We start from the raw sequence: 11019 nt of genomic DNA, 5'->3' as shown, positions 1-11019 counted from the left end.
ATTCAAGAGACTAACTACTTATGCCAGAACAATATGTATCAGTAAACTTCAGCTCATACATACCTCCTCTACAGTGGATACAAGCTCTTCCACCATGTGCTGCAATTGGATAATTGTCTGTGAAGTGACATCCTCAAATGTCGAATCCAAATCATCAGGTGAACCAGGATCATAGAGTATTCCACTCAATCTGAACAACTCCTCAAGTAACATCACATCTTCAACATCAAATCTGTCCCTATATACATCATGTAGGTTGGGTAAGAACTTAGCTAGAATGATAATAGAAAGGTCAATGATCAGCAATGAAGCATTGTAGCTAAAATTAGTATTGGCTTTGTTTGATGTAGATATTCAGTTTGGCCATCAAGTCTTCTTTTGTAAGAGTGCATACACTAATATGATGAAATTGTTGGTACTACTTTACTAAGTTAATGTTCTAGGAGATGTGTCCTTTGACCACAAAGCATGTGATTTATAATGAAGTCATGAAACACATTTATAGTCTTTGTTTCTTTATGACTGTCAAGGGTGATTAACCATGCCATGTATAGTCTTGAAACTATTAGTACTTACATGCATATACGGAGACATATGCATGCATCACTGATTTCACTAAGGTATGTGATGTCAATCTTTCATATTGTGAATCACTTTGGAAAACTTTTGTATTTGATTTAGGTCATAGTAAGTGATGGTGACCTGTCAACTTTAGCTAACATGAAGCTTAATCTGGAACTGAACCACTTGAGCATTGAAACTGATACGGCAGACTCTACTGAAGATCCAAATGTGGTAAGACTCTGGCAATGATGTGAAGGAATATATTAATGGCAATGTATGAGAGTAGCATGAATTCTAATATGAAAAACTTAAGGTAAAATGCATTCAGTTGCCATGGGAATCTGTATCAGAGAAGGAGCTTCAAAACCTCAAGCCAGATATAATGTGAGTCTTTCTTTTGTGGCAAACTATAAGAGTCCAGGGATTAGGCTGCTTTAATAAGTTGTCCTTCATGTATTAGATTGAAGTTAGAATTTGGCCTAATGAATCCTTACAGAGGAATGCTTATCCTTTTCCTCATTCTACAGTTTGGGTGCAGATGTAATATACGATCCACTATGCCTCCCACATCTTGTTCGAGTGCTTACCCTTCTTCTAAACCAGACAAATTATAAAACTATACCATGAAAAGTGCAATGGTAATTATCGGAGCATTTCTTTGGGAAGTAAATGTACTGATGCTAAAGTCTATGGAACTCATGAAGCGAACACTGGCAATGGTGATGAATCTGATGCTTCTCTAGGCAAAACAACAGACAATGGTGCTGCAAATGTGGGATTGAAGAAGTTTCTGACGGCTTTAATTGCTTCTGCCATTCGCAATGTCAACACATTCAATAAGTTTCTTGCTTTGCTAGACGAGGCCAACCTCACCATTGAAGACCTAGCTGAATCATTTAGGCCTCTAAATTTTCTTCCTTACATTAAGTGATATGATCGCAGCACTATACAACTGTTTTCCATCTCATGTAAATAACCTAGAGGCATCAATTCTCTTCCATTCTCGGTTCTTTTCTCTTTTAACAGTGAAATTTACCACTTTATCTTAAGCTTAACATCAAGGGTCATTTTTGGACAAGTCAACATCCCAAAGACACGTTGGGATTTCTCATTTCCTGGTAAAAAGTAGGAATCCTTATCTTGCCTGAAAATAACAGAAGCTTTGGTCTGAAAATAGTTACGTCAGCACTGCAGTTACTAACTGCTAGTTCTGTAAGTTCCATTGGTACTTGACCATTGAGATTGATGCACTGGCTAACTCTGCTGTCTTTTCGCTCTGACAAAAACTAGGTAGGCCAAAGCCAGAATCCAATCATTCAGTCATAGATTTTACATTTTGTTGCAGAGCTTTGTATGCACTCAACTCTCAGTTCATTTAGTGCTCCTGATCAATTCTTTTGTAATATACGAATATGAGACCTTTCGAGTTGTTAGAAGAGGGATTTTGAAATTAATACTTTAGAGCTCACTTGATATTCAGCCTATCTGCTTTTCAATTCCTCAGTTCCTCTACCTTCTGTACCTGATATATTTCCTGCTAGTACGTATCTCATCTAACGTTGTTGCTATTATCAGTGTAACTGACAACAAAAGAGTAATTGTGCTTGAAAGTAAGCTAAAACGACAATGGAGAAAGATCAAAACCCTAAAGCCTTATGCCTATCTGATGTTCATTTCCTAAACCCTAAACAAGAGTAATTGTAAACAAAAATTTATATATATTGATGCTTCAAGCCTTATGCCTAGCCTTGCACTCTAGTCTGCTCTTAAAGATCAGCAATTTTCAGAATATTACAGAACCCAGGAAACAAGACTATGAAATTCACTCTCTAAATAATTACAAAAGGCAGCTACACATATCAAGTTTAGAGACTCAAAATACCCAACTTCCATGGGTTATAGCGGCAACTACAAGGGGGTGACTCACTCTTCGTCTTCCTCCTCTTGTGAGAAGAACTGGGAAAGGAACTCAGTCTCTGGGCCGAATTGATCTGGTGGAGTAACCCTTTTTCGTACAAGCATTTCTACTGTCAGACACTTCCTCTTACTCCCGCCCCTTGGCCTAGACCGGAATTGCTCATCAGCCTCTTCAAAATCCCCCTGCAATTCAAAGCAATAACCAACAGATGTCACACGTGAGTTCATAATGGGGTATTGTCTAAAACCGCGTTTATCCATGAAGAATATGTAAAAATTCCAGAAGAAGAGAGATTGAATGCTCCAAGAACATGGCACTCACATAGGCATATACATGATATCCAGACTTCTCATGCTTATCTCTTACGTGCTTGTATGAGAATGTCTTACCACAGCCTGAGAAGCTACAAGCGAAGGGTTTCTGTTGGAGGTGTACAGCCTTCACATGTTGAAGAAGATTTGATTTCTGCGAAGAAAACAACAGAACATAAGAAACCGAACAACGCTAGACAGTTTTTTCATGTCAAACCAAGTAAATTATATCAACGTGTATATAGTGTTGAAGTCTTCTTAGGAACTCACTTTAGAAAATGTGAGAAGACAACCCTTATAATCACATTTAACTTCCAATGAAGAACCGTAAAGAGATGGCTTTTGATGTTCTTTTTCCACTCCTTCCCACATATCTCGCAAGTGATATGAGTGTGGCAGGACTGGATATGGTCCTTAAAGCATTGCTTATTAGAAAAATATCTCATACAATCCGGTTCAGAGCAGAAGGCCTTCACTGAGTCTTAACTGCAGAAATAGAGGACGGTGTTAGCATTAACGTACGTACACAATTTTTTCAGCGATACCACATCTTCTCATTTAAGAAAAATGTGTTTATTCTATAGGTCACTTTACATTATTCAACAACCACAGACAAAAAGAAATTAGACAACAGATAATTGAACCTAAAAAGGAATAGAATTCAAATATAAAACCTACCATGAGAGTTCTCGTGCTTCCGCAGCTCTGAAGCAAATTTGAACACCTTTCCACAACCAGGTTCCTGGCAAACATGCTGCTTCTGTCCTTCATCGCTAGTAGAAGGGCAATCCTCACTGTGAAATTCTACAGCATGCCTCTTCACGTTACCTTGAAAAGCAAGTTCACTCTTACAGAGTTATAGTTCTCAATTGGACACTTAAAGAGCTTCCCTTGGTGCTGGAGAAGATGAGGTTCAAATGGTCCTTTCTTCTATAAGTACCCCACATCATCCTACCAAAAAGCGACTTAGAGAGATAGCCCAAGCCCAAGGACAACCGGGCCCAGCAAGGAAGAAGCACGAGTCCAGCCCAAACCAACACCATCACAGACCTATCAACTCCGCCACCACCATGGCGCCACCATAACCGCGCCTCCTCCTGGCCCCGATCTCCCATCCAGTTCCCAACCACCCGAACAGTCAAATCGCAAACTGATCTAAATCCAAGCAGCCAAATCATCAGGAGAAAAACTGAAACCCTAGAACCAAGTAACTACATCTTAGCCTGAATAGTAGTGACTCTATTCCTCCATCTCATCCCTCTAATCCGCTTGTCCCCAGCCACCCCTTGCCTCTGAGTAGACAAGCCAACTGACTAGACATTCCTTCCATTCGCACACACCGTGCACCAGCGAGACTAGGGTACACATTATCTAGGGTTTTTTCCTTTTTTTATGACTAAATGAAAGTTATTCCTATATAGAGGTTTTACCGTATATGGCTTGGTAGCTTCAGGGGATCGGGTTAATCTTCTCTACTATTTTTAATGGCTCTGTCTTCCTTAATAACAACGTATTCTACTTCTCAACTGGAAATCGATCCTTAGTCAATATGGCCTGAACAAAATCTCCAACATTGAACCCTACATGACATGTCTACATGCGCCTTGTATTTGAGAATTCTTTCGAGTCTAAGTTAACTTGTCATCTGTACTTACTGAATATTTTACTTTCCTATTAACTCTAGTTTTATCTAGGATTGGAGCATAGACAATAGGAAAATGACACATTCTAGTGCTTTGATTAATGGAGCGGTTATAAGTAAGTTTTGATCACAAAGTCTTTATATTTTATCCACCATATAGCTCAAAAGCAGTGGCGGATCTAGGATTTGAAAATGGGGTGGGCTACATATTCAAATGTCTTTTTTTGGGTGAAGCCCAAATTTTTTTTTTCGGTACAACTATGTATAAATGTAAGAAGTATCGTGTTGTATTGACGTCAACGGAGGCCGGGAGGCGAGAACATTTGGAAGAAAACAAGCGGTGACTGATAGGCTATAGAAACGAGAGTGAAAACTTGAGAGAAGAAGAAAACGAGGGCTCAATTTCTAATGAGTAATGGAATGGTTGAAGAGGAGACTGGAGACTGGTCTCTAATTATTTTTGGGTGAGCTTCAACATCAAAACGACAACATTTTGATTATATATATATAGAAAATTTCTTTTCTTCAAAATTTTCAGGCGGGCTTGAGCCCTCCCCATCAACTATGTGGATCCGCCATTGCTCAAAAGAGCTCCCAATAAATGATTCACAACTTTAGTTTGACCATTCGTTTGAGGGTGATAGGCGCTGCTAAATTTTATTTTATTTTCGCCAATTGAGTCATGCATCGAGTATCCCAATTAGAAATCATATCTTAAGAGATTTCACTTCTGCCTTCCTTTGAGTATAGTTCTGCAACTTGTTGAGGCTGAGAAAGAACTCATTGAGATAAAGGTTCTTATGCAGGCAAAACCTAAGCGGGGTGGAGGCAAAGTGAATGAACAATGCCATAGTAACTGAGCAGGCTTCCTCAATCCTTTCAATGTTTTACATTGCTCCTCCCACAAACCTTGACGGGACAGGGTCCAAGAATTTTATCTTCCAATTCTTGCTAAGTGATGTATATTGGCATCAGCTTTTGCAAGCTTCCTAAATCTCTGATAGGTTGCAATTATATGGTTATGTAGGTCTACAAGTAATGCTTTGCTAGTAGGATACATAAATTAACTCAATCAACAAGATAACCTTCGCTAGTAAACTAGCCACGGGTTTTATATATGTATAATACTTTGGTTGAGATTCAAATCTTAAAAGTTTTTTGGGGTTGCAGGTGGCCTGTAGCTGGCCGGAGAATTGGCCAGAACTGCCCTAAATATCTTCTGTTCGGTTTTCTGCCTGCGGTTCAGTCACTTAGGCGGCCGGTTAAGTAATTTTTAGACTGGTTCTTGACGATCTTCTTCCGGTTCCTGAATCCTGGGATCAAGATTCTGATGTTGAAAAATTTTTGTGGCAATTGGAGGTACGGAAGGCGGTGAACCGGTAAATTCTCTAATTCTGCTTCCGGGAGCCGGTTCGGTGCTTTTTCGGCCAGTTCTTGGGATTCGGTTGGCGGTTTTGGACTCCTGGGATCAAGCTCTTTAAGATGTAAGGAGGAGATAGAAAAGGCTTTAAGGTTTTGTATTCGAATTTAGGTTTTGGCTATTTGTTTCAGGATTTGGCTATTTGTTTCTAACGTGTTTTAGGAAATTTGAAATTGGGATGCAGAGATAACAACTGAGAGAATGAGTTGTGCTTTCATTGATAATAGGAGTCTCTTTATATAGAGGATTACAAGCATACAAGGAAACATAATCGTACAATGATTAAGATATCTACGAAGATATCTCCGAGAATATCTATAAGACTAACCCTATTACAACTTAGATAAGTAACTCAAGTTTGGGTCAGGCACACAATCAAGGTGTCCTTAAACAATTTAATGATTTTTCTTGTTTTTGTTCTCAATACAAATATTAGAAGCATAACTCTCTAATACAACCATTTCTTAACTAATCAAAATGACAGGTACTGCTAGCATGCATTGAAAGGAAGGGCTTGGTTCCGGTCAATCCCAACTGATCATTCTTAACGCCTACAAAGTGAAGACATATATAGTTGAAGGAAATAGTACTAATTAAATATTTAAATTTGATAGACAATTGATCCATGTTTGTGGGTAATAAATTTCTAATGGTGAACAGTAAGCTTCAAGAAATGTTCACTCTTTCTGTAACGGATGATCTTGAATTATCCTTCCCATTTTAGAATATTTGCTTTGTGGTATGTCTTTGACTTTCTTTTGCCGACAAGCAGCATTTGGCCACTTGTATTCTTATTGCTGATCCCGGCCGCCCAGATCAAATCTGCTGCCTCAAAATCTGTGAAAGAAATAACATCACTCGATCTGCCACGTCCTCGTTCTTTTTTTTTTTTCTTTCTTCAGCTAGCATCTTCCCAAAATCTGCTTTACGGGATCAAATAATTTGGTAGATTAGTGAGATGACTCGTCGACATTGAAGTAAAGAAGATTTTAAAGTAGCAAATGCCAAATGAGCATTGATTGGAATTCAATAGCCGTTGAGACAAAATTCGTAGAGATAAGAGCATTTCAGTGAGTTAGTTAAATTTGTGTGGAGACCTGTAACAATAAGAAAAAATATATAAAACCACTTCAATTTATGAATCGTATCTTACATGTAAATAGCATATTGACTTTTTATTTTATGATAGAAAAAGTTATAACAAAAAAGAAGAACTACGACAAACACAATTGCATATTGACTTAGACCATCAAATTTGGGGGAGCAATATCTCCTACCTTTTCTTTATTTTTTAAGTTTAAATCTCATGGCTCATTGTCTTCCAAAATCTTATAGCTATTATAGCCTTGTGCATTTTAGAGCATCTCCAACGGGTTGGTCAAAAAGCTTATGTCAAATTCGAATTTGAAGGATGATGTGTCACGGTCATTTTTGACAAATTTTTAGTCCAATGGAGTAGTTATATTTAAATATTATTTTATTATTTTTTGAAATTTTTTATAACAAAAAAAACCTATTTTTTCTCTTTCTTCTTCATCTCTTTCGATCTTCTTTCTTCTTCTTCTTCTTTCTGTTTCTTTTTTCTTCATCAATGGGCAACAAGCCAACAATTGCAGGAGATCTTTTCAATCCCAAAGCACCCAAACAAATCTTATTCCATCTACCCAAAGCACCCAACTAAGATCGAGTCTCACCCATCTACCCATTCATAATTGGAAAACCATTCACTCTTCTTCTTCGGGGTGTAGTCTCTTTCTTGCTTCTGGGTCCAATCCCAAACTTCGCAGTTAAAAGTCGACGACGTTCGGTGCCATAGCCGGAGCCTCCTCTCAGTTTCTTCATCTATTGTGGATCTGGAATTGGGCGGCAACGGCCACCCTTCCAAGGCCGGTCTCTACTTCGCAAAGCTTGGAATCAATACCCCGTCGAAGGACTACCTCCAAGTCGACACCAGCCGATGTTATTGTGGGTCAATTGCCTGAGAAGATGAGAAGATCTAGATGCAAAACTGGAGAAGGAAAGAGAAAGAAGCTCTGTGGGGAAAGAAGTGAGAGAGAGAGAGAGACGAGAGAGAAGGAAGAGAGAGAAATAATGATTAAAAAACAAAAGACAGATTGAGTTTGTTCTGTCAAATTTGACAGCTCAACCCCATATGTCATTTACACGTAGGATAAGACCTATGGGTTGGAGTGCTTCCATATGTCTTTCGTTACCAGTAAAAGCCTCTACGTAGATGTAACACATCAATTGGAGATGGTCTTATACATCATATATTTGAACATGGGCTCCAGCCCAATTTTGAAACTGTGACAAAAAAAGTTTAAAACTTTAATAAATCAGTTGTAGTTTTATTGTTTTACACAATATTTTAAGTTATCAGCCAAATTTAAATTTGACAAACTTAACATCTATTTTTTTTTTTTTTTGCATTTAATGAAAAGAGAATCAAAGGTTTTCTACGGTGCGTTTGGATGAGAAAATTATAAAATCCATAGGAATTTATAAATGATGGAATCTTTAACTCCGTCAATCTAAAATTCCATTAATTGCAATTTCTATTGTTTGGTTGCATCTATTTAGGATTTGAAATGTGTAATAAATTAAGAAAGTTTAAAACAAATAAAAATATAAAATAGAAAAAAGTCTTGTTTTGGAAATAAAAATTGAATATGGCAATGCATTGACTATAACTTAATTTGTTTCCTCTTACATGGTTAATGCTATTAAAATTTGAGCTTTGTACAACTACATGGACAATTAAGTCATCATTCATCTAGCCAACAGATTCAAGTAAACTTTAGCTTCTAAATTCCTATCAAGCTCCATACATGCATATATCTCAACCGTGCATGATGCATGTACCAAACAAGGTCCTAAACTCTTAATTTGCAACAATCCGATGCTAACTAAAAGAATCTCAAACATCTAGGGCATTCCAGTTTGAGTTAAATTGGATTAAACTTCCAAATCAAATCAGCTTGGATTGCTTATTAAGGAATCACTCATAAAAAGCATGGGGAATAATAAGTCAATCAATTAGGGAACGGCAAACCCCGCCTTTGACAAAAGTAAAATGTGAAATAATTGTGCATTGGGTTCTGCTAAAGCTCACAAAGATCTGCCATTTCCAAAAAGATAGTGGAACTTGAAAGATTTGGTTTTCTTTGGAGATTATTAGTGGCCATTGGGGTCCTCGATCTTTCTCCTGCTACTTCTTTCTTTTGCCGAACTAAAATAACAAGAACCCTACAACAAATTAACTAGCTGAACTCTTCAGCTATGAAACTCAATTTCTTGAATGTCATACATACTTTTATCGAAATTAATAAAAAAAAAACAAAACCAAAATCTAATTAAGATCAGATAAACCTAAATTTGTAGTCTGCAGATCACATTGCTTGGTTAACTCGCAGGGGATGTATTCTTCGGATTGGATTCACAAGTTTAATTGTTTGATCTGAATTGGCATGGTGAACAGAAGATAAGTTTGTATTGTACGTCTTTTACAGTTGGACTACATGTACTCTAGAATGCATGCATTTCCAACGTGATCATTCCAGAGCATTCCATAAAAGGAAAAATCATGTGGTGATGTTACATTTCTAAAAATACTCTTCTTAATTTTTCTAGTGTGTATATTATTTTTCATGTTTTTTTTTTTTTTGAATAATGGGGTTTTAACCCATTCAGGGAGGCTCATCCCCACGCCCATGTTATTATTTATTATATTTTGCCGCATCAGGGGGGACGTAATACCAGATTTTGTGATGCTAATTTCATGTCTTGTGCATCTTTTGCTTCCTGAATGTTATACTAGGAAAATGATTTTAGATGGTACGTGGCTTGAGAATTATAGAATTTGGAAGGAAAGGAGCAATTCTACATGATCATGAATTCATGATAGCAGCTTTGTTCCAAGTTTTTCTCATATGCAGTTTTCTCACCTTAGCAAATTGAATGCTTGGCTTTGAGGGAGGCCGTAGGATCCGCTATTTCTTTAAATGATTAAATTCAGTTTACTCCCCTGAACTTTAGGCCTAAAATCAGATTGGTCACTCTTTCTGAAAATCGATTACGATGGTCCCTATATTCTCAAATGACATCACCCGAGTCCAAAATTTGAATTTGGCTCGAAACATGACATCAGCTGCTGAGTTGGAGCCAACATGGGGGCCCACAATGAGGACAAAATGGACATTTCTAATTTTTCTCTCTTTTTTTAATTTTTTTTTTCTCTATATTCTCTCTATCTCCCCTCTCTCTCCCCAATCTGCTCTCTCTCTCTCTCCCAGATGCTCCGATCCGCCGCCTCCCCCTCCCTCTAACAGCGCCCCGTCCGACGCATCGCCACCGACGTGGCCAAGAACCTTGACCGCGCCCTCACCCTCGTCCGCAAGTGCAAGCATAGCAGCGTCCTCCACCAGGTCTTCTCCATCACCACCACCGCCGACTTCCGCAAGGTGTCCAACCTCCTCGAGTCCTCCATCAGTGACATGAAGTGGCTCCTCTCCCAAAGTGCCCTGTCCTGCATCGAAGTCGAAACCTTGCCCAGAAATTGGAGCTGATTCTGATTTGAAGGAGAGCACTTGTTCCATCTGCTGTTTGGTGAAGAATCAGAATTTGAATCCGATTGATATAATGGGTATGAGATTCTTGTTTGGAGCTGATTCTCATTCCTATTTGCTTCAATTCTTGTTTTAGGGTTTTGGATTGAATCCCAAATCTTTGTATGTGATTGGGAGCAGTTTGGAAAATTGGATTTTGTCTAGGTTGAGCTCAGTTTGATATCATGGGTATGGGATTTTGTTGGGAGTTGATGAGGTCAAGGAGGGTTTGGAGTGGGGCGGTGGCGGTCGTGCTCTGTATTAGGGGGTCGGTTGGAATTGCAGGTGTAGAGAAAAGAAAGGAGTGTGATTAGAAGAAAAACGGAGGCGAGGTGGTCAGAGGAAGGTGTAGGGGAGGATCTAGATTAGGTGGACGATCGGGTCTGGGGATTGAATTGAAAAAGGAGGAGGAGCCTAACACATTCGATCCTAGTTTTGATCGAATTGAAGTTGAAGAAGAAGGTTCAAAGGCAGAATGTCCATTTTACCCTTCTTGAAGGGTTAAATACTGAAAAGTGGGGCCCTATGTCTGCTCCAAGTCAGCAGCTGACGTCACTTTT

The 11019-nt window shown here is 38.5% G+C and overlaps 1 pseudogene; it reads right to left on the bottom strand.

Annotated features, from left to right (window-relative positions):
* Positions 1-2402: 2402 nt before the first annotated feature.
* On the bottom strand, positions 2403-10450 carry LOC133730560 (transcription factor IIIA-like; annotated as a pseudogene).
* Positions 10451-11019: the final 569 nt, after the last annotated feature.

Source organism: Rosa rugosa, chromosome 2 (genome assembly GCF_958449725.1).
Source record: "Rosa rugosa chromosome 2, drRosRugo1.1, whole genome shotgun sequence".
Lineage (NCBI taxonomy): Eukaryota > Viridiplantae > Streptophyta > Magnoliopsida > Rosales > Rosaceae > Rosa > Rosa rugosa.
The sequence above is the reverse complement of the archived record's forward strand: the minus strand, read 5'-3'. Positions and strand labels throughout refer to the sequence as shown.